This window comes from Vulpes vulpes, chromosome 15 (genome assembly GCF_048418805.1).
Source record: "Vulpes vulpes isolate BD-2025 chromosome 15, VulVul3, whole genome shotgun sequence".
NCBI classification, from domain to species: Eukaryota; Metazoa; Chordata; class Mammalia; order Carnivora; family Canidae; genus Vulpes; species Vulpes vulpes.
Genome location: NC_132794.1, coordinates 40,625,622 through 40,652,899, shown reverse-complemented (window position 1 = coordinate 40,652,899; position 27,278 = coordinate 40,625,622). Strand labels below are relative to the sequence as shown.

At 42.0% G+C, this 27,278-nt stretch overlaps 1 protein-coding gene across 3 annotated transcripts in view; it reads right to left on the bottom strand.

Annotated features, from left to right (window-relative positions):
• Window positions 1-27,278, bottom strand: part of KATNBL1 (katanin regulatory subunit B1 like 1) — a 56,439-nt gene that overhangs the window by 20,203 nt on the left and 8,958 nt on the right. The window contains exon 1 of one of the 3 annotated variants that reach the window (XM_072738187.1): window positions 20,935-21,069. The exons of 1 other annotated variant lie outside the window; for it this stretch is intronic. The gene's annotated coding sequence lies outside the window, so the exon portion shown is untranslated. Of the gene's footprint in view, window positions 1-20,004; window positions 20,133-20,934; window positions 21,070-27,278 lie in introns of those variants that run through there. One more of the 3 variants, XM_072738185.1, reaches the window with a different exon arrangement.

Here is a 27,278-nt window from a genome sequence, read left to right as displayed (position 1 = left end):
TAAAAAACAAGGTGATAAAAAAAGGAAATTGAGAATGCTAAGGTTCATACAGATGGGATCAGTGCTTACAATGAAATATTAAAAACACCATTTTCAAAGAATGTTTTGTGAGCGGAAAGTTCAAAAAATAATCGCCTTATAAAGAGGTTAAAAAATGGTCATTCAAAAGCTATCTAAGCTATATACATATAAGTATGTGTGTGTGTATATAAATGATCAATGCATTCAAAAGAGGTCTATCAAAACTAATAAAAATTATTTATTGCTAGTGGAATTACAGGTGACTTGTTCCCTTCATTTATAGGTTTCTCGGGCAGCCCAGGTGGCTCAGTGGTTTAGCACTGCCTTTGGCCGAGGGTGTGATCCTGGAGATCTGGGATCGAGTCCCACGTCGGGCTCCCTGCGTGGAGCCTGCTTCTCCCTCTGCCTGTGTCTCTGCTTTTCTCTCTCTGTGTGTGTCTCATGAATTTTATTTCTCATGAAATAAAATCTTTAAAAAATATATATATATATTTACAGGTTTCTCTATTTTCTACAATGAACATGAATTATTTTCATAATCTGAATAAATAACATAACGAGGTCACTGTCTTATAAAAAACGGTTTAATTATACAACTCCCTTATAGTAAAAAAAAAGTGAAAAAGGTGTAAATGCCAACATGCAGAGGTAACATTTCATAGGAAGGCTCTATTTTACCTTTTCCAAAATTAGGACAGCTCTATCTAGAGCTGAGAAAATTATCTCAGTTCGTGCCTTCTCACCTCATTTGGGACTTAGCTCCCCCACCCCCCTTCTATATCTTCAGTTTCTCTGTTTGAACTGATTCCTCCCCTTCTGCTTTCAAACATTCTCAGGTTTCCTCTACCAACTCCTATACTCTTTCTCTAATTCTCTTTCCTGCCAAACTTCTACAATGAGTGCTTTTCAGTTTCCATTTTCTCTTTAACCCTTTACAACCTTGATTTTATTTTGTCCTCCCATCTGAAAAACAACTGCATCTTCAAGGTGACTTGAAGCTGTAAGGGAGTCTTTTATAACACTGATGCTGCTCACAGCAGGGTCAGCTAAGCCAACCCTAAAGATTGCTCATTCTTCATCACCATTTAGCTTTTTCATCACTTCACTACACCCCCAACACACACACACACACACACATGCGTGCAAACTTATTCACAGACCATAGTACTACAGTATCTTGACTTTCTTTGTTCCCTTACTCCCTTTTTGGTTCCTTTTCCTTCAACAACTCTCATTTCTACACTAAAATTGAAAAAGCATGCTCTCAAGGCTTCAGCTATTTCTCCAGACCCAATCTCTCCTCCTGATCTGGCACTGGTAGGTCCAAGTCAACACACCTAAAATAAACCTCTTCAATCTCTTCCAACGTCAGACCAACTAACAGCCCTTCCTACCTACCACATTTTAAATTGCTGGCATCAAACTTCTCTCAACTAAAAACCCAGGAGTTATTCTGACTTCTCTCTCCTTCCCTCCAACTGATCACTAAGTCTTCTTGAATCTTTCTTTAAAATGTTGCATGGATCCGTTCTGACCTTTTAATCCACCCACTGTCAAAACGCTAGCCCTACTAGCAGTCAAGATGGCCAAGTGGTTCAAGGTGCTGCATTTGGAACTCTAGCCCCATCACTTCAAGCCCAAATTATTGTAAGAATTATTTGATTTTCCTGTCACCAGTCTTTCCTGGTCTCTAGGAATCATTCTTTAACCTACAGTGTTCATGACAAAATCCCCAAATCTCTAATAGTTACCTACCTCTTACTACAGGATTTCCTGAATTATGTTCGGAGTATTCACATAGATTAATAGATGTTTTACTCTATTCACAAAAAATTGGATATGCTGCATATTAAATTACTTCTTGGAAATTAATTAAATACATTAGTAAGGCTCTGAGAGGCCTAATTTTATTTTGCTCTGCTTCCCCAAATTGGCCACTATCCTACTTTTTAAAATTTTGACAGATACATATAAAATTTGAAAGATGCAGATGTTTCTAGGAACACAGTTTGTGGAACTGATTTACTACACCAAAGACTACACTATCTAAATGTTGAAGGACTTCATAATTGGATACTATATTATTAAAGATTAATATAATTTTTTTAATTAGAAGGAGACAAGAGCAAAATGTACCCCAACTATTTTTTTGGGTGGGGGGTAAGTTTTTGTTGATGGAGAGAAGTTCCACTGCAATGCTGTTAATGAAATAACAATATCATGAAAAATTAATAGGTAGCCTTTAGCAAAAACTTAGCCATGGGCATTTAGACATCCCATCATGCCCTTTTAATAGATGGTGAAGCAGAGGCACACAAAGATGACATAATTTGCCCAAAGTCAAACAGCAAAAAAGTGGTAAGAGTCAGGCGTGGGACGCAGGCCTTCTGCTGCCACTGCCTCTGCTCTTACCCAACACATTGCACCCCAAGTAATATGAGATTAAGGGTGAATGTGCATAGAGATGATGCAGGTTTTATCACTTTCTAGTTCATGATTTTTGGTAGGTAATTTATTCTTTTTTTTAATCTGTTTTTTCAAGTACAAAATGGGGATGCTATGAAGATCAAAATAAGCTTATCTGTAAGTTATTACTGCTATTATCACTCACAGTATTTATATAAAATATATATACATACAATTTTGGTATTTTGGAAAACAAATCTGACAACACTGCAGAGCAAGCAAGTAAACATATATATATATATGCAAGTGCGCATATATAAATAAAATTAATCATCCAAATCAGGATTGAGAATGAAAGGAAGCAGTATTAAAAATTGTGCTGCGGGCAGCCTGGGTGGCTCAGCAGTTTAGCGCCGCCTTCAGCCCAGGGTGTGATCTGGTGTCCTGGGATCGAGTCCCATGTCAGGCTCCCTGCATGGAGCTTCCTTCTCCCTCTCCCTGTGTCTCTGCGCCTCTCTCTCTCTCTCTTTCTCATGAATAAATAAAATATTTTTAAAAAAATTGTGCTGGGTGAACAGGCATAAACCAGGTTTATACCAAGCAAATTGGAATATGTGGTCACCCCACCTCAGTTAAAAAGTTCACTTTCCTATAAAAATTACCAACTACTCAGCAATAAAAAGGAGTTATTAATACATATGACAACAACAAATATGTCTCAATCTCATTATGCTAATGAGAAGTAAGACTCCAAATGCTATATACTATATAACTTCATTTTTATGATATTCTAGAAAAGGTAAATTTATAGGGAAAGAAAAACAGCAATGGTTGCCAGAATCCCTAGGAAGGAAAAGAAGATGTAAAGGGCTATGAGGGAACTTTTTGTAGTGAAGCATATTTTCTTTCTTTTTTTTTTTTAATTTTTATTTATTTATGATAGTCACAGAGAGAGAGAGAGACAGAGACATAGGCAGAGGGAGAAGCAGGCTCCATGCACCGGGAGCCCGACGTGGGATTCGATCCCGGGTCTCCAGGATCGCGCCCTGGGCCAAAGGCAGGCGCTAAACCGCTGCGCCACCCAGGGATCCCGCATGTTTTATTTCTTGAAGGTGGTAGTGACTATACATACAACTCTGTGTATGTCAAAACTCTTGTCAGTAAGACCTCAACAACCTGACTTTAAAAAACTGGGGTGCAGGGGATCCCTGGGTGCCTCAGCAGTTTAGCGCCTGCCTTCGGCCCAGGGCGTGATCTTGGAGTCCTGGGATCGAGTCCCACGTTGGGCTCCCTGCATGGAGCCTGCTTCTCCCTCTGTGTCTCTGCCTCTCTCTCTCTCTGTCTCTGTCTCTCATGAATAAATAAATAAATAAATAAATAATAAATAAATAAATAATCCTTAAAAACTAAAATAAATCATGCCCTCGGCCGAAGGCAGGCACTAAACTGCAGAGCCACCCAGGGATCCCAAAGGATCCCAAAGGACTAGTATTTTAAAGTTCATTTTTTAAATGATTAAAGGAAAGAAAGCACATGTAGTCAATTCAACATGCATTTACTGAGCACCTACTATGTATCAAGGGATGAATAAGTAGTACATATCTTATTTCTCAAGAAGCTCATGGCCTAGGGGAGGGAGGGGGATGACAAGAAAGTAAGAAAGTGAATAAATATAAAACAGTACGGGCTATAAAAGAGGAACAGATTTGTACTAAGAGGAATAGATAGTACAGGTTGCTAAAAAAGCAGCAGCAGTGAATCTAATTTGAGGGGCAGTGAAATATCTGGAAATACATCTTGTGTCATACCAGAGCTGAGTCCTGAAGACAAAGAGTTACTATAAAAAAGAAAAGCATGCTCTCTATTTAAGCAACCACAGTAACAACTCTTAGGCACCTGAAAATCAGAATCTGGAGCATTCCTTATTTCTGTATTTTCAGTTCCCCAGAAATAGTTGTTCAGTTTGAGCATGAATACAAAACCAAAACAGATACAAAGCTGAGGGGGGAACTCTTCCTAACGTTAGCATCACAAATGAGATTCAGATGCTATATGCCTTCCGATGTGATACAACAGGAAGACTCCACAACACTATTACATATCCTTGCCAAAAAATCTAGCCTGAACATCAGCAAACTTCAACTGCCTGTTACCAACTACCAGTCTACACAACTGATGAATTACTGAACATCTGAAACTGAGGATGTACTATACATTGGCTAATGGAAATTTAAATTTTAAAAAATTTAATACAAAATAGAAGTCAGAAAGGAACCTATTAAGCACTACCATGGAGATGTAATCAGAAAAATCAAGAAAACAAGTTCTTTGGGACACAAAACTCCGTTTCCTCAACAAATACTTGGCAAGAAAGAAAAATAAAGAGGAAGCTACATACTAAAAGACACTGCATTAACTGAATACGATGTGTGGACATTGCTTAATATCCTATATTTTAAAAACTGTTAAAATGTATAATAATTAGGGTCTCCTGGGGGGCTCAGTCACTTAAGCAACTGCCTTCAACTTGGGTCAAGATCCCAGGGTCCTGGGATGGAGCCCCACATAGCAGGGCGCCCACTTCTGCCTCTGCCTCGGCCTTTCCCCACTGCTTGTATTCTCTTACTCACTGTCAAATAAATAAAACTTTTTTTTTTAAGTATAATAATTAGGGAAATTTGAATATTGACTGGATAAATGATATTAAGGAACTCTTTACAACTTAAAGTATAACTAACAAAAAATAAACTGTACATAAAGTGTATTTAGGCATACACACCCATTAAACCATTATCACAGTCAGTATATCCCTCATCTTCAAAAATTTCCAGTGTCACTTTATAATTTCTCCCCAACCAGTTGATGTGCTGTCACTATAGATTAGGTTGCATTTTCTACTATTTCATATAAATAGAATCATATACTATATACTCTTTTTTTGGAGGGGGGGTATGGTTTCTTTTACTCAACATTACTAATTTGGGAATCAACCATGTTGTTACATGTATCAAGCCCCTTTTTTTTTTAATTGCAGAGCAGTATTCTATTGTGTGAGTATTTGCTTATCCATTCATCTGCTGATGGACATTTGGGTTGTTTCCAGTTGTAGCTATTACTAATAAAGCTGCTATGAATAGTCCTGTATGAGTCTTAGCATGAACAGGTACTTTCATTCCTCTTTGGTAAATACCTAGGAGTGGGATGGTGATAGGTATATGTTTACCTTTTTAAGAAAACTGCCAAATTTTGATAAGTTGTACTATTTTACATTTCCATCAGCAGTGTATGAGAGTAAGGAATTATTATTAATCACTGTTAATTATTTCTAGTTGAATGGTATTATTACGATATTTTTGTTTTCTTTTAAAGAGTCTTTTACAGATACATATACATATATAATACAGATGAAAACAGATTATTTTTGGGATTTGCACCAAGTAGGGGAAAAATCAATGAAACAAGAAATGCTGATTATGACTGAAGCTGAGTAACTGAGATGTTTAATATACCATCCTCTGTTTTTCCATGATTTTTTTTTTAAAGATTTTGTTTATTTATTCATGAGACACACACAGGGAGAGGCAGAGACACAGGCAGAAGGAGAAGCAGGCTTCCTACAGGGAGCCTGATTAGGGACTCGATCCCGGGACGTGGGATCATCATTTGAGCTTAAGGCAGACGCTCAACTGCTGAGCCACCCAGGCGACCCTGTTTTTCCACATGATTAAAAATTTCCATAAGTCTGGGCACCTGGATGGCTCAGTTAGTTGGGTGTCTGCCTTCAGCTTGGGTCACGGTCCAGGGGTCCTGAGATGGAGCCAGACATCCATTAGGCAGCTTGCGTCCCCTCTCTCTCTGCCTCACTTATGCTCTCTCTCTCAAAATGAATCAATAAAATCTTTAAAAATAATAAAAATAAATTAAAATTTCCATAAGTTAAAAAGACAGATCAGATACTAGATTACTTCAGTGAGCAAAGTTTATTTGTGGGCTATATAAAAATATATATACCAATGTCCTGCAATGATATAGTTTAAATGGCATGTCCTTGCTCCTTGGGCTGGAGGTAGTATTCCTCTCAAGGACTGTAGATGCAGTCAGCAAGAGTTATGTGAAAGTTAGGGAGGGAGAAAGAGAGAGAATCGGATGTGGGCACAGGAAATCTATGTCCTGTTGCTTCCTCTCTAACTCCACATCCCTGGATTTGGGGGCAGAAGGAAGCATGTTGCAAAAAAAAAAAAAAGGGAAAAAAATCGGAAATAAACGTGGTTAAAAACTCTCTCATGTTAGAGTATCCTAACACACACTGAATGCTTCCACAGCGGTGAACCACACAGCTGGGGAATAGAAAAACATTTTTAACTTTATGCTCCTTTTATACAAAAAATTGCCTTTTTTAAAAAAAAATTCATTTATTCATGAGAGAGAGAGGCAGAGATGCAGTCAGAGGGAGAAGCAGGCTCCCTGCAGGGAGCCCGATGTGGGACTCGATCCCAGGACCCCAGATCATGACCTGAGCCAAAGGCAGACGCTTACCCGCTGAGCCCCCCAGATGCCCTCAAATTTTGCCATTCATATTAATATTACTTAAAAGTAATTCATATTACTTTCATACTTAAAAGTAAGTCATATTAAAACAAAAAGTCACTAGAAATTCAACCACCCATACAATTCAGTGCTTCTCCTCTCATGCAGTTTAGTTTTATAGGCTGTGTTTTATCATTAACATTATGTTTTCCTACATATTAAAACATCTTGGGTGCGTGAGTGGCTCAGGGCTTGATCCCAGGGTCCTGGGACCAAGCCCGCATCAGGTTCCCTGCTCAGCATGGAGTCTCCCTCTACCTCTGCCCCTCCCCACTGCTCATGCTCTGTCTCTGGCTTTCTCTTCTGTAAAATCTTTTAAAAAGTATATTAAAAAGTCTTTTTGAAAATTATTTAAATGAATATATACTATTGTATATGAATGTTATTTTTATTTTTGCTATGTCAGAAAATACTTTGATGGATATACATATTTGTACAAAATTGATTATTTCCCCTAGATAAGCACATGACTGGGTCAAAGAATATGATCATAGAGCTCTTCAAATATATGATAGAAGCCCTTTCTTAATGTGACTGGGAATGGTGGCTTTTTTGTCAAAAAATCATTTAAAATGAGGATTCACTTAAAACAGAGAGAGATGTACACATGTACCTTAAAATAATGCATATCCATCATTTATGATTTCTACTTTGGGTTTCTTTCAAGTGGCCCAAGAACTAATGACAGTCACCAAGCAGTATCAGTACAAAACTCTAAACCGTTATGGTTTGACTTCACTTATCTTTAGCTTTGTAACCTCCATCCAAGTTGGTATGAAGCATTTGAGTCATTTGCCTTCATCTGGTCTATCTAAAGTATTCCGATTAGTTTTCATAAAAACAATGCTTTCAACTCCTGTTTGAAACTGCTGCCTCCACTGCACTGGGAAACAACAAAAGGCTGGCAAGCGGCAGAGGGACAGCTGCCGTCCAATCCAAGCTCTGCCGACAGAAATGGACTATGAGCACTACTGGCACCCCTGATGACAGAAGGCTCTGTGGTATGAGTTTGCACCTTTGGAAACTTGACGACGAACAAGACCATGTTTTAGTCTGCACCTGAAAGTAGTAATATAAGTTGTACTTTTCTTAGGTGATTCAACTGAAAGGATGAGGCTCTATGTTGTAACAGGGCAACAACACAAGTCCTAGAGTCAGACTCCCTGGTTTGAGTCCTGCTTTAACCGCTTAATAGTTAGGTGACCACAGGCAAATTACTTAACCTGTTTTCAGAATAGTCTTGTGAGAATTAAATAAAATAATCCATTTGCGGGATCCCTGGGTGGCGCAGCGGTTTGGCACCTGCCTTTGGCCCAGGGCGCGATCCTGGAGACCCAGGATCGAATCCCACGTCAGGCTCCCGGTGCATGGAGCCTGCTTCTCCCTCTGCCTGTGTCTCTGCCTCTCTCTTGCTCTCTGTGTGACTATCATAAATAAATAAAAATTAAAAAAAAAAAATAATCCATTTGCTACAGTGTCTGGCAAATGGTTAATCACTGTAAATGTTAGCTATTGTTAAGCTATATGTAAACTTCACTGATGAAGCAAGGTGCCTTTGGTGCAAGAAATAGGTACAGTTTTGCAGTGTCAGCAAATTTTAATATCAGTTTCCTATATGTGTTATGTATTTCCGTGTATGTGTACACGTAGCACAGGAAAAAATTTTAAAAAGAGACTGAAAGGACAAAAGTTCTTTCCAGAGTGGTATCACAGTTGAATCCCTTTTTCCTGTTTATTTTTCTACAGTTAAATCATCATATTCAGTTTATTTTTCTGTGTCACTTTGCTACAGTAAAAAAAAAATTACACTTTATTTATTTTTTAATTAATTAATTAATTTTTTTTATGATAGTCACAGAGAGAGAGAGAGAGGCAGAGACACAGGTGGAGGAAGAAGCAGGCTCCATGCACCGGGAGCCCGATGTGGGATTCGATCCCGGGTCTCCAGGATCGCGCCCTGGGCCAAAGGCAGGAGCCAAACCGCTGCGCCACCCAGGGATCCCTAATTTATTTTTTTAAAAAAAGATTTTATTTACTTATTCATGAGACACACACACACACACACACACACAGAGAGAGAGAGAGAGAGAGAGAGAGAGAGGCAGAGACACAGGCAGAGGGAGAAGCAGGCCCCATGCAGGGAGACTGATGCAGGACTCAATCCCAGGCCTCCAGGATCAGGCCCTGGGCTGAAGGTGGCATTAAACTGCTGAGCCACCTGGGCTGCCCCAAATTTACATTTTAAATAAAAGAATTAAGTTTCTTTTTAGCATAATACATAACAGGAAATGATAAAGTTTCTTATGCCTCGAAACACATAAATTCTTAAGTTATGTAGAGAAACACAAAAGAATTATAAAATTATAAAATATAGTGACCTAAATCACTTCAGTATAGAATTCTGGTGTTATATACAGCTACATCATGGCAACTAGTAGTTTCCTGCCTCATTTCTGCTCATACCCTTAAATCTCCCAACTTTTCCATTGTAAAATAACTCATTTATAGTGGGAGAAACACAAGAGAAGCCATTGGAATACAATACGTTAAGTGTGGCAATATCTCCAATAATTTATCAGATAGTTTAGGGGGGAAAATTGCTCCTTGAGTTAAATTATGACATAGAAGAAAGTGGCTTAACAAAGATATTTAAAGAGTCATTTTACAGAGTAACAACAGCTTCTAGTCCAGTAGGACTCACCCAGTGTTCTCAATGAAGGTTTCACTAAATTTTAATCAACGTGTTAAATTTATTTTTATAATTATTACAATGATGATCAAAACAAATGTTGGGCTGAGCAGATCATGTGACCTAGTGTAGAGCAGTTACAACTTATCACAAGGACTAAAAAATACATATTTTAGAGACACCTGGGTGGCTCAGTGGTTGAACATCTATCTGCCTTTGGCTCAGGTCATGATCCCAGGGCCCTGGGATCGAGTCTCACGTCGGACTCCCTGTAGGGAGCCTGTTTCTCCCTCAGTCTGTGTCTCTGTTTCTCATGAATAAATAAATTCTTTTAAAAAATACTTTACTATCAAGCCAGATTTAAAAAATGATTCCATGATTTCCTAAAGGTGACACTTAGGTGTATTTGGACAAAGGGGAGGCAGTTTACAAAGACTGCAAACACTTGTACTCAAAAAGTGACAACGTGAATGGCATGTTAATGTGCTGTTTAGAAACAATATGAAATGCTAGTATACTGGCAGAAAAATGATACATTCTTTTGAGTTGTTTGGAGCCTTTTAATCCTTTTTAGATTCAAATCTGATTGAGGATTAACATTTTGAAAGAATGTCTCAGTTACATGGGGCATGGATTGATTGGCAGGAGATGAATAACAATGGAGAAGAAAATGAAGGAACAAATATAAGCAGTGCTTATTCATGCACCCTCCAGGGAACTGGTGTCCCATCAAGTTACCTGGATGTCTACTGCACTTGCTAGGTTTACTCCTGAGGAAATGGATTTACCAAGAACCTGATATTACTACTCAAATCATAAAACTAAGTACCCTTACTCTGATTCCGTGTTCAGAACAACTCAAAGCCCCTAGTACCTGGAATAAACCACAAGAGCTTTTTATTTGCTGATGATTCATCACATCATCTTCTATTAATTCAGTCCACCATGTATGGAAAGCTGGTTTGAGAAATAATGTCAAATTCAGGAAAGCAGATCAAGCATGAAAATACAGATTTTTGGAGATTTAATGGGTACAAGATAAGACATTTCAATTAGACCAAACTGATTTTTTTTTAAGATTTTATTTATTTATTCATAGAGACACAGAGAGAGAGGCAGAGACACAGGCAGAGGGAGAAGCAGGCTCCATGCAGGGAGCCCAGCGCGGGACTTGATCCTGGTCCTAGGATCACACCCCGGGCTGTAGGCGGCGCTAAACCGCTGCGCCACTGGGGCTGCCCGACCAAACTGAATTCTAACTCTCTTATGGCTAAGTTACCCTGAAATGGTAATTTAAAAATTGGTGTTATATGGGAATTACCATTCCCACCATCTCTTCCTTATTTTTAAGAGTTAAGTCCCCAGAGTATACTACATTACGGAACTGGTATTAATGAGAAAAAGAAGTTAGCTAAATTCTGAGAACTAGGTGGCTGCTTATCATCACTTTACCAGTAATTGTGGACCTACAGACTTAATTTTTTTTTAACACCTTACACTAGAAAGTGTGCAGGGCTTGCCTGTATATTCACTGAATATCTCTGAAAGGTTAAACAAGAAACTGGAGACAAAAGTCACTTCTAGAGAGAGGATATGTGCTATGGCTGGGAGATGAGGTGAGAGGGAGACTTTTCCCTTTTGGACTTTCTGAATTTTGTATCAAATGCATGTATTATTTTTTAACTAAATTAAAATGTATTGGTAGTGGGTGCCTGGCTGGCTCAGTTGGTAGAGTGTGTGACTCTTGAGCTTAGGGTTGTGAGTTTGAGCCCCAAGTTGAAGACAGACATTACTTAAAAATAAAATCCTTATTTTCCTCCCATGACAGACTCTTAACTATAGAGAACAAGCTGAGGGTTGTTGGAGGGGAGATGAACAGGGGAGGGGGAGGGCTGGATGGGGGGGGTTAAATGGGTGATGGGTATCAAAGAGAGCATTTGTGACTGAGCACTGGGTGCTGTATGTCAGTGATGAATCACTAAATTTTACACTTGTAACTAATATTAAATTGTATGTTAACTGAAATTTAAATAAAAACATGACAAAATATTTTTTTAAAAAAATAATAAAACATATTGACAGTATTAATATGTTTCTTCTTAAATAGCTACATAAACACTTGAATTTTTTTTAATTTTTACTTATTTATGATAGTCACACACAGAGAGAGAGAGAGAGAGAGAGAGGCAGAGACACAGGCAGAGAGAGAAGCAGGGTCCATGCACCGGGAGCCCGACGTGGGACTCGATCCCGGGTCTCCAGGATCGTGCCCTGGGCCAAAGGCAGGCGCCAAACCGCTGCGCCACCCAGGGATCCCAAACACTTGAATGTTTAGGAAGACTTAGGGTTTCTAAATCCAAGTGATGATTATCTTATCATGTTTTGGTGTCTATCTCTTAATCTCCCTGTTAGAATATTCCAGCATTTTTCTGGAAATATTCATAAGGAGGAAAAATAATCCTTTCTTATTGTCTTCTTAAACTCAGAAATGTATATAAACATATACATATATTAAACGTCACCTTAAAGATCCTTTCTGACCCCTTGTTTAGCTACTAAAGGTATTTGTTTTGTTTTTTAAGATTTTATTTATTAATGCATGAGAAACACAGAGAGAGGCAGAGACACAGGTAGAGGGAGAAGTCGGCTCCCCATGGGGAGCCTGATGTGGGGCTCGATCCTGGGACCACAGGATCATGCCCTGAGCCGAAGGCAGATGCTCAATCGCTGAGCCATTCAGGCATCCCTACTAAAGGTATTTCTGATGCATTCCATATAGACAGACTTTATGTATAAAAGGATATTCCAATAAGATATACAGCTCAAAAAGAAAAAAAAAGGTAAGCGAATATAAACTAATCTTAATGTTCTATCTTCATGATCTGGACTAAGGTTACCAATCTATAACACTTGTGCCTAACTTTGAAGTCAACAGGATGAAGTATATACCCTAACAACTTCAAAGTAAAAAGGGTAGATTGCCCTTTGAGAATTAAACAAATCAGCAAAAAATGATTTTTATCTTTTTAATCTAGCATCCTTTTATAACAATGGTTCTTTTTTTTTTTCTTAAGATTTTATTTATTCATGAGAGACACAGAGAGAGAGGCAGACACACAGGCAGAGGGAGAAACAGGCTCCCTGCGGGGAGCCCAACATGGGACTTGATCCGGGGACTCCAGGATCATGCCCTGAGCCCAAAGGCAGATGCTCCACTGCTGAGCCACCTAAGCATCCCAATAACAATGGTTCCTAATCCTTCCTATACTCTCCTACACACCAACATCTGCAAGGATCATTGCATATCCCCATCCATTTCAGTGGTTTGTTATCACTATGTCCCCTGAGCTGAAATCAGAATGTATGCTGACATTTGAAAACGTCCCCTTCTCTTAGGGAACATCCTTCTCCAGCACAGGAATCACATCATATCTCCAACTGCCTCTGAGTAGCTCCATGTGGATGTCAGTTCCAGTCAACAATTCTTGAACTTCACATATTGAAAACAGAACCCTTAATATCCACCCTCTCAAATCTGATCCTCACAATTGTTCCTAGTTCAGTAAATAGAAACATTATCCTCCCAGTGGCTGAAAGCCCCAAAGGATGCATTCTTAGTTTCTCTTTTCATAAATTCCGTCTCCAACCCATTGACTATGCGGTTTCAACATATTTCCAAACTACTCATTTCTCTCAATTTTTGTTACCACCATCCTAGACCCAACCAACTACCATCATTTCTCTCTTGGATTATATCAGTTTCCTCCTAATTCCTCTAGCCACACTGGTCTTCTGTCCTTAAACATGGCAGGTTCATTTCATCTTGTAGCCAAACCATTCCTTTTGCTTAAAATATTCCTCCCATATACTCTCAGGGCTACTACCTCTCAGCTCAAATGTTACTCACCCAAGAGGATTTCCCTGACCACCCCATCAAGAATGATCCCAACCTCACCTTCATTCTCTATACCAGTACCTTGTATTTTTCCCCCACCACGGCAATGATCACTATCTGAAATTAGCTTGTTTGCTCATTGTTCATGTCCTCCCACTAGACTGTGAGCTCCATGACAGCAGGAATCATGCTCATTGTATCTAGAATAGTGCTTGGCACATAGTGAGTACTTAATAAACAGCTGATGATCAAAGGAACCTATCTAAAGAAAGACTATGTCAATCATGAAAGATAATGGTCAGCTGGGAGTGAGGAGTCACAAAATATTCAAAATTGTCAGTGGGAGAGTGCCTTAACTGTGGTAAACATTAAAACTGTGCCATGATATTCCAATTCTCCTTTCAGACACATGATAGAGTTATGCTTGCCCATCATCTTGAAGTTGGGTATGGTCAGTGACTTACTCTTGCCAATGAAATATAAACAGAGGCCTTTGAGAGCCACTTTGTGTGATTCACTCCTATTACCATCCCTCTATTGTGGCAACTAGCAACAAGACAGAGATTAAGGTTCCATCTGCCCACATTCCTCAGCAAGAATAACACTGAGCAGAGCCCCCAGATAACTCACATGTAGGACGAATCAAGGAGAAATAGACCTTTGTTATTTGAAGCCACTGAGACTTGGGGGTTGTTACTATAAAATAACATAGGCCATCCAGACTGATAAAGCATCCAAACAATGTTGTGGGCACATAATAATGTAGTAGGGCTCACTAAGTAGTCAAACGATGCCATTAAGTACACATAAGTAATTTCCTTCTGATCATTACTTCGTTTCCAAACAGGTCTGCCAACAAGAAGAGAAAAAATTGTTTATGTGGAGTTCATGAACTCTTGTCCCTGATGCTATTTTTCAGTAAATATTCCCCAAATAATGAATGCCGCCCTATGCAAGCATACCTACTGGCCTTTCCTTACCTGGAAACAGGTGAGAAAAACTGTGCCTTTTATTATCTACACCAACTACTCAATAATTAAATAGTTACTGAGTTCAGGTCATTATGGAGGAAATAGACTAGGAAAAGTAGACTGGATAAAATGCAGAAGTCCTGGAGACCAGGTCAGGAACCTCGACTTTAATTTTATAGACAAAATACAGTTACTGAGAAGGTTTGTATAGGAATCATATGATTCAAAACTATTCTTGGGGCGCCTGGCTGGCTCAGTCAGTAAAGGACTGACTCGGGACCTTGATCTCAGGGTCCTGAGTTCGAGCCTTACACTGGGTGTAGAGATAACTTAAGTAAACTTAAAAAAATTTTTTTTTAAAACTATTCTTGGGCAGCCCGGGTGGCTCAGCGGTTTAGAGCCGCCTTCAGCCCAGGGTGTGATCCTGGAGACCTGGGATCAATTCCCACGTCAGGCTCCCTGCATGGAGCCTGCTTCTCCCTCTGCCTGGGTCTGTACCTCTCTCTCTCTGCGTGTGTGTGTGTGTGTGTGTGTGTGTGTGTGTATCTCTCATGAATAAATAAAATCTTAAAAAAAAAAAAAACTATTCTTGAAGATTATTTTACATGGTAGTTGTAGAAATAGGATAACCAGAAAAGGAATGCCAGGAGTACTAGTTTCCCACAGCTGTGCCACGAATCCTCCAGAGATAAAAGGCCAAATTTTAATCAATCTATATGATTTACTTTGGCTACAACAGCAAATACACTGTTAATGATGGTATTAATTGGCATAGGAAATAAACAGGGCCTAAGGCTTTGCAAATAAGAGTAAAAGGCACACTCAAAAGTCAAGGTGGCACTAAAGTAAGATCTGATAATGGACAAATCTGTACTCTCAGTATGAGGGGCAATCAGGGCAGTAATTACTAAAGAGTTTTGAAAGGCAACCAAGTGAACAACAGATGCTTTACTATCACTTGGAGGTATTTTTATATTCTAGGAATGACTGGGTTGTAATCGAGTTGGTTTGTATTCTGAGTTCTTTCCAGATACTCAGAGCATCTGTGCAGTACTCCAACAAGCTTGTCTTTCCTTAACAACAAACCATTCCTTTCATTCAACAAATATTAATTACATGTTACAGGCTAATTACCATTCTTGGCAGTGAGAAAACATGAGCGAACAACACAACCATCCCTGCCCTCCTGGAGTTTATATGCTAGTGGCACTTAAATTCCATTCTAAAATTTCTCCCCCAATTATATGGGAGTAGCTTTTACAAATGCCTTTGGAAGACAGCACATGATTAATGCACTCTAAGAGGTGAAAAACTAATAGTCTCACCAGAGGTCATTACCCTTGAAAAGCAAATACGTCACAGATTCACAGACTTTTAGAGCTGGAAAGGACCTTGGGGATAATTTCGATTTACAAATGAGATTAAACACTCAGTCACCAGGAGGAGAGGAAAGCCTAAAACTGTGACACCCAGTGTTAGTGCCTTTCCATGTAACACCAGGTTGCCTGTTCTAAGATTATACTAGGGAGAAGAAGAGATGGTAGACAGGGCATTCATGATTCATACATAAGTGAGCAGTTCCTGGATGACTGTTCAAGGTAAAAAGAGTTTCACACACCAAACAGTGTGCAAAACTGAAAGAGACGTGGTTATAAGAGAAGCAAACTGGGGTATCTTTCAGAAGACTCCTTCTCCCACCTCCACCCTCATCATGTCCCAAGAACAAAGACAGGAAATAAAAAACTTCTCCACAATGAATGCATATTAGAGAAGGTACTTGGACATGAGCATGAAGTAGTTAACACAGCATTTGAATCCAGCAAAGTCAAACTGTATCTTATCTAAGTTGAAAGTGTATGTTCCACTAAAGGTACCATTTGTAAAAGGTTTATGGTTATTTTTTTTTAAATTACTTTCCTAAATACATTTTCCAGAAAGCACCAAATTAACTGATATAGGTCATGAGTATGATGACTGATAATGCAATATTGTGATGTTATATGTTATATTGTGATGTTATATAATATTGTGATGTTACAAGGCACCAGGCAAGCATTATTAAAGATAATTCCTCTTCCTACAGAAAAGTTATAATCATCTCTTGCTTATAAACTATACCAATCTATACATTCGAAAAACCCAAACTAGTCCTTTAATCTTTCAGATACATGAACAACCGCCAGAGCCTTATTTAGTATCCTAATAGAAACTGTATTTTCAAAAACTTTTCAAGAAGAGGAAAAAGGGGGACACCTGGGTGGCTCAGTGGTTGAGTGTCTGCCCTCCGCTCATGGCGTGACCTCTGGGCCAGGGATTGAGTCCCACATCAGGCTCCCTGCGAGGAGCCTGCTTCTCTCTCTGCCTGTGTCTCTGCCTCTCTCTCTCATGAATAAATAAATAAATCTTTAAAAAAAAAAAAAAAAAAAAAAAGAAGAAGAGGAGGAGGAAAAAGGAAGAATTGCTAAGAACTGAAAAATAAGCTTTGTACAAAAGAAAAAATAAAAGGAAACCAAAAAAAGATTAATTTTAGAGTTTTAGGAAGAATGTAAGCTGACAGGTAGCAAGGGTCCTCATTAAAATCTCACTATAGGTCTCTGTGAGGGCACAGAGATGAAAATTATTATGAGAAACCTCCCCCTCAAAAAAATTACGGAGACTTCCAATTTATTTCAGTAGCTCTACCATTCTTTTAGCTTCCAAGGTTTAAAACCTTGAAGATACCACAGACTTTTACCCCTGTTGTTTTCTATAGTTATTCAGTCATCAAATTCTATTCTTCCTTCAAAATGTCTCATTTGAATATAAGCGAAATTCCCAATTACAAAAGAACACACAAAACAAAGACTGTGATGGTAAAAAGAGCATTTTTCAAGAAATGGGAAATACTCATAACACGCTGAGTCTAAAAAAAAGAAAAAGGCAAAATAATAAAAACCCACAGGGAGAAAAACGTGTAATCCTAGTTTTATAGAAAGGAAAATAATTATCAGCATAAAAAAAAGATTTGAAAAAAACCACCACATGAAAATGTTAACACCGTTCTTTCTGCTTGGGGGTGAGGGTGGGGGCTATAAGTTCTTTTAATTTTTTTCCCCCACAATCTCTGTATTTCCTTTTTTTTTTTTTTTTTAAAGATTTTATTTATTTATTCATGAAAGACACACAGAAAGAGAGAGAGAGAGAGAGAGAGGCAGAGACACAGGCAGAGGGAGAAGCAGGCTCCACACCAGGAGCCTGATGTGGGACTCGATCCCGGGACTCCAGGATCACACCCCAGGACAAAGGCAGGCACCAAACCACTGAGCCACCTTGGGATCCCTGTTTCCAAAATTTCCTACAGTGAACATGAATTATTTTCAGTGAAGATAACATTTTCCAACTCAGAAAAAAATGTTATTTAAATCATCTCATTTTACTACTACCTGTCATTCTCATTACCCTCATCCTATTTCCCTACAGCCTCCCCGCTCCCAGGACTCTAACACCAGCCTCCTCCTTGAGGTCTCGGAGTCAGCTTCTCCCAGCTGAACTGCTGCTTAACATTCATCACCCCTAACGTTCGTCGCTCACCCTTACATACAGCACGTGGTAGTAGAGGCTGGCCACACAAGCAACCACCTCCCAGCATGGTTTCTCAAACTCAGCACCACCGACATATGGGGTCTAACTATTTCCTACAGAGGGGTGGTCCTATTGCAAGACGTTCAGCAGCAGCATTCCCGGCTTCTACTCACGAGATACTAGTAGCTCCTCTCCCGATCCCAGTTATGACACTGCCAAAGGTCCCCTGAGGGACAAAAATTGTCCCCAGATGACAGTCACTGACTTAAAAGTTTTAAAACTTCCAAAATCATCTGTGTATATACACGTATGTCAAACCTAAACTTCTTTGCTATATGTGTCTCACACAATTCTCCTTATTCTCAGTCCTGCCCACATAATCTCATTTTCCTCAAAAGGAACTTCCCAAATAGATCAGTTTCACTGTTCCCTAGAAAAGTCATTTCATTCTCACTTCCAGGTTCTCGAACACAGTTTCCTCACTAAAATTCCTCATTCACGCTTCTCTTCAATGCCCCGCATCTATCCTTTACTTGCTGACTCTTTGCAGAAGCATCACCCCTCAGCCCAGTTCGGTTCATCGCACACCCTCTGCACTAAACAGATTTTACGTCGCTGTTGTTGGTCTCACATCCCAAATCGAGGTTCGTCGCCCTGGCACGTTTCTTTTGTATAAATCTGCACCTAACCCTGCTGGGCAAAGAGACAAGCAGAAGCTTGATAACTGATGAATGAAATTTAAATGCTCTGCTATAGGGACGCCTGGGTGGCTCAGCGGTTTGGTGCCTGCCTTTTGGCCCAGGGCATGATCCTGGAGTCCTGGGATTTCCGGATTTCTGCATCGGGCTCCCTGCAGGGGGCCTGCTTTTCCCTCTGACTGTCTCTGCCTCTGCCTGTCTCTCTGTATGTCTCTCATGAATAAATAAATAAAATCTTTAAAAAATAAAAAATAGGGCAGCCCCGGTGGCGCAGTGGTTTAGTGATGCCTGCAGCCCGGGGTGTGATCCTGGGGTCCTGGGATCGAGTCCCACGTCGGGCTCCCTGCATGGAGCCTGCTTCTCCCTCCGCCTGTGTCTCTGCCTCTCTCTCTCTCTCTCTCTATCATAAGTAAATAAATAAAAAACTCAAAAAAAAGGGGTGGAGGGGGATCAGAGTAGCACCCGTCCTAAAGCACAGCTCTCAGGCGGCGCTTCGCACATCCCAGGGCCAAGACGTCGTCACGGTGCCAGCTGCTGGCCACGGACAAGCTTCGGTGTGTGAAGTCGCGAGCCAAGTGTGAAGCAGGTTCAGAGGAGCGAACACAACACCAGAATGGACCGCACAAGTCCACGCTACCGGGGCTCTAGTTTCTCGGGATTTTTGCGAGTCCTAAGCTGTCAGCACACAACTGATTTCTGCTACTTTTCTCTTGCCGTCTGTAAAGAAACCGACACGGGCACGTCTGTCTTCAAGGGGCGCGCGGGGACTGTGCCCCCCACGTGTAAGCCGGCCTGCGGGCTGGCGGGGGCCCAGGAGCTGCCACAGGACTCCTCGGACGCAGCGCGGCCTCCAGGGTCGCGGCCGGCGGGGCCGCCCGGACAGCAGGAAGCGGCGAGGCCCGGCCCGGCCCGGCCCGGGAGAACCGCCGCGGAGCAGGTCGCCGCGGAAGCGCCCGCCCGCCCCGCCCCGCAGGTGACCGAGTGACAGCGGGTCGCGCCCTCGCCTCTCCCGGCCCGGACCCCGGCGCCCCCGCCCCCCCCCGCCGCCCCCGCCCGGCTGCCCCGTCCCGCCGAGCGGAGGCCGTCGCGGGGCCTGCAGGCGGGCCCAGGGCGCGTCCCGGCCTGGGCGGGGCAGCTGCGGGCACCGGGCTCGCGGGGGGCCCGGCCCTGCCTTACCGCGCCTCATGGTACCGCGGCGCCCCCGGCCCGGCAGCCCCGACCGCACCGCCGCCCGGAGCGTCCCTCGCGGCCCGGCCGAGCTCCAGCCCGAGCCATTCAAACGCCGCCGCGCGCGCAGCCCGCCGGGATAGCTCTCCGGGCGGGGCGGGGCTCCGGCCGGCCCCGCCCACCGCCGGCTCCTCCCCCTCCTGCTCCCAGGCCCCGGGGGGAGGGGCGAGGCCCGTGGCCACAGTGCCCCCTGGCGGCCGCGGGCGCGCACGGTAGCCCTGCGCCGGGGCGGGGACCGAAGGTGGAGACCGTGACTCAGTGATGTCCTGGGCAGGAAGGGTCTGCTACAAACGGATGCGGAAGGGAGACATTTTTTTGCTTTGTTTTTTAAAGATTTATTTATTTATTCAGAGAGAACGAAAGAGAGGCAGAGGGAGAAGCAGGCTCCATGCAGGGAGCCCGACGTGGGACTCCACCCCGAGTCTCCAGGATCACGCCCCAGGCTGCAGGCGGCGCTAAACCGCTGCGCCACCCGGGCTGCCCCAGACTTTTGTTCATTCGCTGCCGTTTACGTGCACTCAGGCAAAGGGTTTAAAAGCGTGGCCCCTGGGTCTGTGTGACCTTGGGCAAGTCCCGTAGATGCCCGGTGCTTCGGGTCGCCCATCTGTGAAGGGGGCACTATAATAGCATCTGCCTCGTAGGTATGAGGCCTAAATGAACTCACACATATAAAATGCCCAGAGGACTGCGTGGGCCCATGGCAAGCACAGTATCACTGTGAACTGCTCTGTTCCAGTTCCTACTATGTGTCAGGCTCTGTGTTAGACTGAAGAACACAAGAAATATGTATGATGCAACCCCTAGCCCCAGGAAGCAAGCTGAGGCTCTTTGGTATGGGACACACTAGAAGGTGAGGTCGGGGCTGGGTCTGTCCCTTACCTGCTTTTCATCACTGAGGAAAATTCTCTTCATCGTAGTAGGAACAGAGTGTACCCATCTTCAAAGGTAAGCCACTGGTCCAGGTGAACAAAATTGTGGCAGGAGCAAGGCTGTCTTTTGCTGGGCCTCTCACCCCTTGCAAAAGCCAATCAAGTAAAAAAAAAAAAAAAAGCCAATCAAGTGGTGCATTTGATGAGATATGTCCTCACTGCAAGTACCGCCTTCCTTGACTCACGTTTTTAGGCTCTTGTTTCCTGAAACTCCTCGGGGCTTGCCTAAGGAATGCTTATGTTTGGTTCAAGAATATTTTTGAGGGCCTACCATGTGCCAGACTGACGTCATACCAGCTGCTCCAGAGAGCCCGGAGGACAAACAGGAAAAGAGATGGTTCCAATACACATAGTGGGAGCAATGACAAAAGGTATATCCCAAATGCTGTGGGATTTCAGAGCAATGGGGGGCCTGCTAGACAAACCAATCAGAACTAAGATGTCATTAGATGATTTAAACAACAACAATGTATTTTTCTTCCCTAGTAACTAGGTCCTTACCCACTTAGTGCCAAAAATTAAGAAATGATAAAAATGTGGGCCATGGCTTTAGGTAGATAGGAGAAATCCTTGAAGGTGCATTTTGCATAAATGATGTCTTTGTGAGTCAAGCACAAGCAGGCACATGCCTACGTTTGGGGCCACACCTGCAGCAGGTGAGGCTGTCAACAGACTCCAGCAGGGCGAGTGAGGGAAGGGAACAGGAACCCTGGGTTCTAGGGGTGTGCAACACAGAACATGCCTTGAGCATGACTTCTACTAATAGGTGTGCTATTTTAAAGAAAATAAAAAATCAATGAACATGGGTGAAGTCACTTTCTCTCAAGCTATTTCTTCATCACTCTCATCATAAACAGGAATTTCCTGATGACCCACAAAAGGCATCGTGTGGGGCCTGTTTCAGAAGAGGACAGAAAGAGTGTAAGACATAGTACTTTATCTCAAGGGAGGCTGGTTGATGAGAGAAGACAAGTAACAGAGTCCTAGGACTCATAGGAATCTGCTGTTAGCATAGGAAGATCTCAGCTGAAACGGCCTCAGATTGTCCGAGGCCAGAGGAGAATCCCGATATTCTCATTTCTAGAGCTTCCTAGGGCCCAGCCTCTCAGGCAGTTTGTCCCCAGACTCAGGTTCTGAGGTTGTGCCAGTGATGAGCACTTCTGGCTCACAGACCTCATGGGGCTGCCGAGTATCAACATAATTTAAGGTGAAAATAAAGAAATTTGCCTTCCTATTGCTATGTTTGAAATATATACCATTTTAGTGATGAGACTGCAGGCCAGTTTTCTTCATCAATACTTTTTAGTCAACCAAAGTTGATTTTTAAATCTTTCCCTTGGGACTCAATCAACTTTTTTCTTTTATAGATAAAAATAAAAATAAAAAAAAGAGGGGTGGCTGGCTGGCTCAATTGGTGGAGCACGCAACTCTTGATTTCGGGTTTGTGGGTTCAAGTCCCACGCTGGGTGTAGAGATTACTTTAAAAAATAAATTTAAAAAAAAGGCAGCCCATACATATTTTTGTTATCCCGGCACCAGTCCCTCGGCATGGAAAGGTGTTCACTGCGAGCCCTCACCGTGAGCGGTCTCCAAGGGAATTTATTCCTCTGGTCATTCCCTCATTCCTTCTTTCTGAATACCTATTAGTCCCTGCATCTGAATGAACAGGCAGCTAAGTTAGCCCTCCTGCCCCGACCCCATCTGCCTTACTTAGGGTGTGGATGTCCTTCAGGGATGGCGCATAGAGCAATCCTGAGCATAAAGGCCCCTACAAGAAGAACAGCCATGCAAAGTCTTCTGTGTTCTTCTAGCTGGAGCGCTGGGGGGTCGGGGTGGGGTGGGTCATGGTGAAGATCTGAACCTGGCACGAGCAGGGGCAGGGGCAGAGGGAGAAGCAGGCTCCCCGCTGAGCAGGGAGCCTGACGTGCGACTCGATCCCAGGACCCTGAGACCATGACCTGCGCTGAAGGCAGACGCTTCACCAGCTGAGCCACCCAGGTGCCCCTGTAACTGCTTTTTTTTTTTTATAACTTATTACATAAGTCAGTCCATGCCAATTAATATAAATGCACATAATAAAAATGGCGGTTAAAAAAAAGGCACAGGCATTGAAGAGGAAGTGATGAAGTTAAGTCAGTACTTTATTTTTTATTTTTTTATTTTTAATTTTTATTTATTTATGATAGTCACACAGAGAGAGAGAGAGGGGCAGAGACACAGGCAGAGAGAAGCAGGCTCCACGCACCGGGAGCCCGACGTGGGACTCGATCCCGGGTCTCCAGGATTGTGCCCTGGGCCAAAGGCAGGCGCCAAACCGCTGCGCCACCCAGGGAACCCCTAAGTCAGTACTTTAAAAGAATCACTCTGGGAGGATTGGTGGCAAGAACACTAAGTATGCAGGTGTTGTGGTTTGGACCAGAGGTTCGAGGAACCGTAGCTTTTACTATGGTGTGTGTCCTCATCAATGTGGACTGATGCCAGGCCTGATGAAGGACAGTGCTTGAAAAGACCTAAATAAAAGGCCTATTCCGTATCCACTGCTCAGCCTCAGGGCCTTTGGGAAATTCCAGGCACTTGACTCTGGCAGTCCAAGTGGGAAGTCCATCCTTTCTTTTCTGCTCCTCCCTTCCCCACCTTCCTGATGTGGACTATAGAAGGAAGGAACGGCATTGGGGAGTATTTCAGATAAGGTGGTAGTGCTGGAAATGAACAAATCTCATTCGTAGTTTACCAGATTCATGGTTATTTCAACCACCACCATGGTACTGAGGCAGAAGCAGCAGGGGTGGGTTTCTTTATTTGGGGGGGTGGAGGCTGAGTGGTGGGGAGTGTTGATTGGCAGGGGATCCTCCTATTAAGACAGTTTCTGATGCACTGTTGCACCTCAACAGAGAGTAGGTGACCATATTCATTATGTATAGATTTGCGAATCTGAATTCCGAGACACTATTTCCCTGCTTCTCCAAGTGGTTTCCTGCAATTAGGTACGCGGCCGTCAAGTAGAAGGTGGGAGGAGCAGGATGTTGGAGTGGAAAGAGCACTAGCTCATCTGTCAGGAGCCTGGGTCGCTGCTTCCAGGCCTTTCTACTCCATTTTTACCTTAACTGCACAGTGGAAATAAGAGGGGATCTTCTTCTCTCAGGGGATGCTGGGAAATAGGGTAACTACGTAAAACTACCCAGTGCAATGATTGTGTCTCTCTCTGAAAAATATCCCTCCCTCCCAACTTCACTGATTCAGTGATTTTTCCGAGAGAGCACAGTATGTATGCTTGAGTGCTGCCTTTCGAAAGCAGAGTGCTGGAATCACACCACTGGCGGAGGGCCAGTGGTGGAAGACAGACTCACTGATGGACTGGTACTCACTCCATGGCATCTGAGACCCATGGCCATGTGCAACGCTAACCTAACTGTGCATTTGCTTAGAGTGTACACTAAGGGGACTCATTACAAACAGGCCTCGTGGAGAGGAGGCCAAGGGCAGGGTGGCAGGCAGGAAGGCAATGAAATGGGCAGGACAGCAATTATGAGAAGCAGGATAATGTCCATGGAAAGGAGACTTGAAAGAGCAAAGCAGATCTCCAGCCTCAAGAAATCACAGGACTGAAATGCACTTGTCAGAGCTGGACACAAAGGTGAAACCACTCTTGCAGTGACAAAAGTGACTGAACCTGAACTGGTTCAAGGTCCTACCCCTGATTTGGGGTATGTTCTTCCCAATATCAGTTCTATGTTAGTAGATTGAAAAAAGAAAGAAAAAGGAAAAAAAAAAAAAGGCTTCCTTACATTTGGTAATCCTTCACATTCGGTAACTTTGGATCAAACAAATATTAAGCAAATATTTATTTACTGTAGTACAGTCTTTAAATACTAACATTAATTGTAAATCTCTAAAAGAAAGATGTACAGAGGGGCCCCTGGGTGGCTCAGGTGGTTAAGTGTCTGGTTTGGGCTCAGGTCATGCTCTTGAGGTCTCAGGATTGAGCCCCAGGGCTCTGTGTTTGTGGGGAGTCTGCTTGAGATTCTCTCCCTCTGCCCCTCCCTCCACTCATGCTTGCTGTCTCTCTCAAATAAATAAATAAATAAATTTTAAACAAAAACCATAGTCTTTTCATGAAACAGCATGCCATAAAACAGTATGCTAAGTCTAAATATAAATTTAAAAAGTCTGGAAAAGTCTAAATCAAAATACCCATGGGGAAAAATTTTTTTTGTATGGTATGATTTGTTATCTTTTTTTTACTTAACTGAATTTTCCATTTTATATGATGAATGTCCTTCTTTTGTAATTAATTTGTAAAAATCACTTCATTAAGAGAACCAATCATAAGCAATTAGGAAATGAAATAAAACTTTTGGTGCAAGTTTGGAATTTAATTTGCAGCTTTGGTGATACTATTTTTTTTAAAAAGATTTTATTTATTTATTCATAGAGACAGAGAGAGAGAGGGGCAGAGACACAGGCAGAGGGAGAAGCAGGCATCGTACAGAGAGCCCGACATGGGACTCGATCCAGGGTCTCCAGGATCACGCCCTGGGCTGCAGGCAGCGCTAAACCGCTGTGCCACGGGGGCTGCCCTGGTGATACTATTTTATTACTTGTTATTTTTTTTCCACTTAAGCTAACCCTGGTTAGCTCAATTCAGTTGAATGGACCTCTCTTAAAAAGAAATTTGTATCCTTTTCCTAAGGTTGCTATGATGCAGTATCAGAATCTGCATGGCTTACATAAAAAAGAAAGAAAGAAAGAAAGAAAGAAAGAAAGAAAGAAAGAAAGAAAGAAAAGAAAAAAGAAAAGAAAAGAAAAGAAAGAAATCTTGCCAAGCAAAATAAATCAGAGAGACAATTATCATATGAGTTGAGAAAAAGAGGAGCGTAGAGAAAGGGAGGGAAAAACAAAACAAAATCAGAGAGGAAGACAAACCATAGGACTCTTAACCATAGGAAACAAACTGGTCACTGGAGGGGGCTGGGGTAACTGGGTGATGGGCACTAAGGAGGGCACATGATGGGATCATGGGATGAGCACTGGGTGTGATTTAAGACTGATGAATCACTGACCTCTGTCTCTGAAACTAGTAATGCACTATATGTTAAGTATTTAAATTTACATTTAAAAAATTAAATTTATAACAAGAATCTGGGTGGCTTAAAACAACAGAAATATAGTCTCTCAGTTCTAGGGGCTAGAAGGACCAAAATCAAGGCATTGCAGGCTCATGCTCTCTCTGCAGGCTCCAGGAAGGAACCTTCCTGGCCTCTTCCTAGCTGCTATTGGCTCTGGCAGTTGTTGGCTTATAACGGCATCATTCCCAACTCTGTCTCCATCAGCATATGGACTTCTTCCCCGTGTTTTCCTCTTTCCTTATGACACCAGTCATTGGATTTAGGGCCCACCAATCATCCAACATGACCTCGTCTTAACTAACTACATCTGCAAAGACCCTATTTCCAAATAAAGTCACATTCTGCGTTTCTATCTGGATGGATGTGACTTTTGGGGGGACATTCTTCAATTTGCTATAGAAATAACTTAGTCCACAAACCCTTCAAAATATAAATTAGCACATTTTGGAGAGCCTCTTCGAACTTATCAATATTTTAACTGTACCATCTCTGTGGTAAGCAATCCTAATTATTTATGACTCTCCTATAGAACCGTGTCAACAAGCTCCCTAGGGATTTTCACAGCAACATTTTTTGTAATAGTGACAAATGGCAACAACCTACATGTCCATTATCATACACCCACGTCACGTATATGCTATAGCCTTTAAGACTAAGGTAAAACTGAGTGACAGACATGGAAAGCATCCAAAATAAAGTGAAAAAAAGTCAGTGCACAGTGTTTAGTATGTTTCCATTTATACAATAAGCTCTTATAAATTTAACAACCGTACACTTATGTTTATGTTTTAAGGGATGACTTTGTCTTTCAAGTACCAAAAGGTACTATTGTTCTCCTTCAATCTTTCTGAATCCTACTTCATCCTACTTGTTATGTTTTGCCATAACAAAATAGATTGAGTGGTTTAGACAACAGAAATTTATTTTCTCACTGTGGAATCTGAGATCAAGGTACTTGCTGATGCAGTTACTGATGACAGCTCTATTCCAAGCTTGTGGACAGCCGCCTTCTCACTGTGCTCACATGGTGGAACAAGACAGTGATAACCTTATCATGCGAGCCCCACCTTCATGACCTCATCTAACCCTAATTACCTCCCAAAGGCCCCAACTCCAAACACTATCACATTGGGGGTTAGGGCTTCAGCATATGAATCTTGGGGGAACA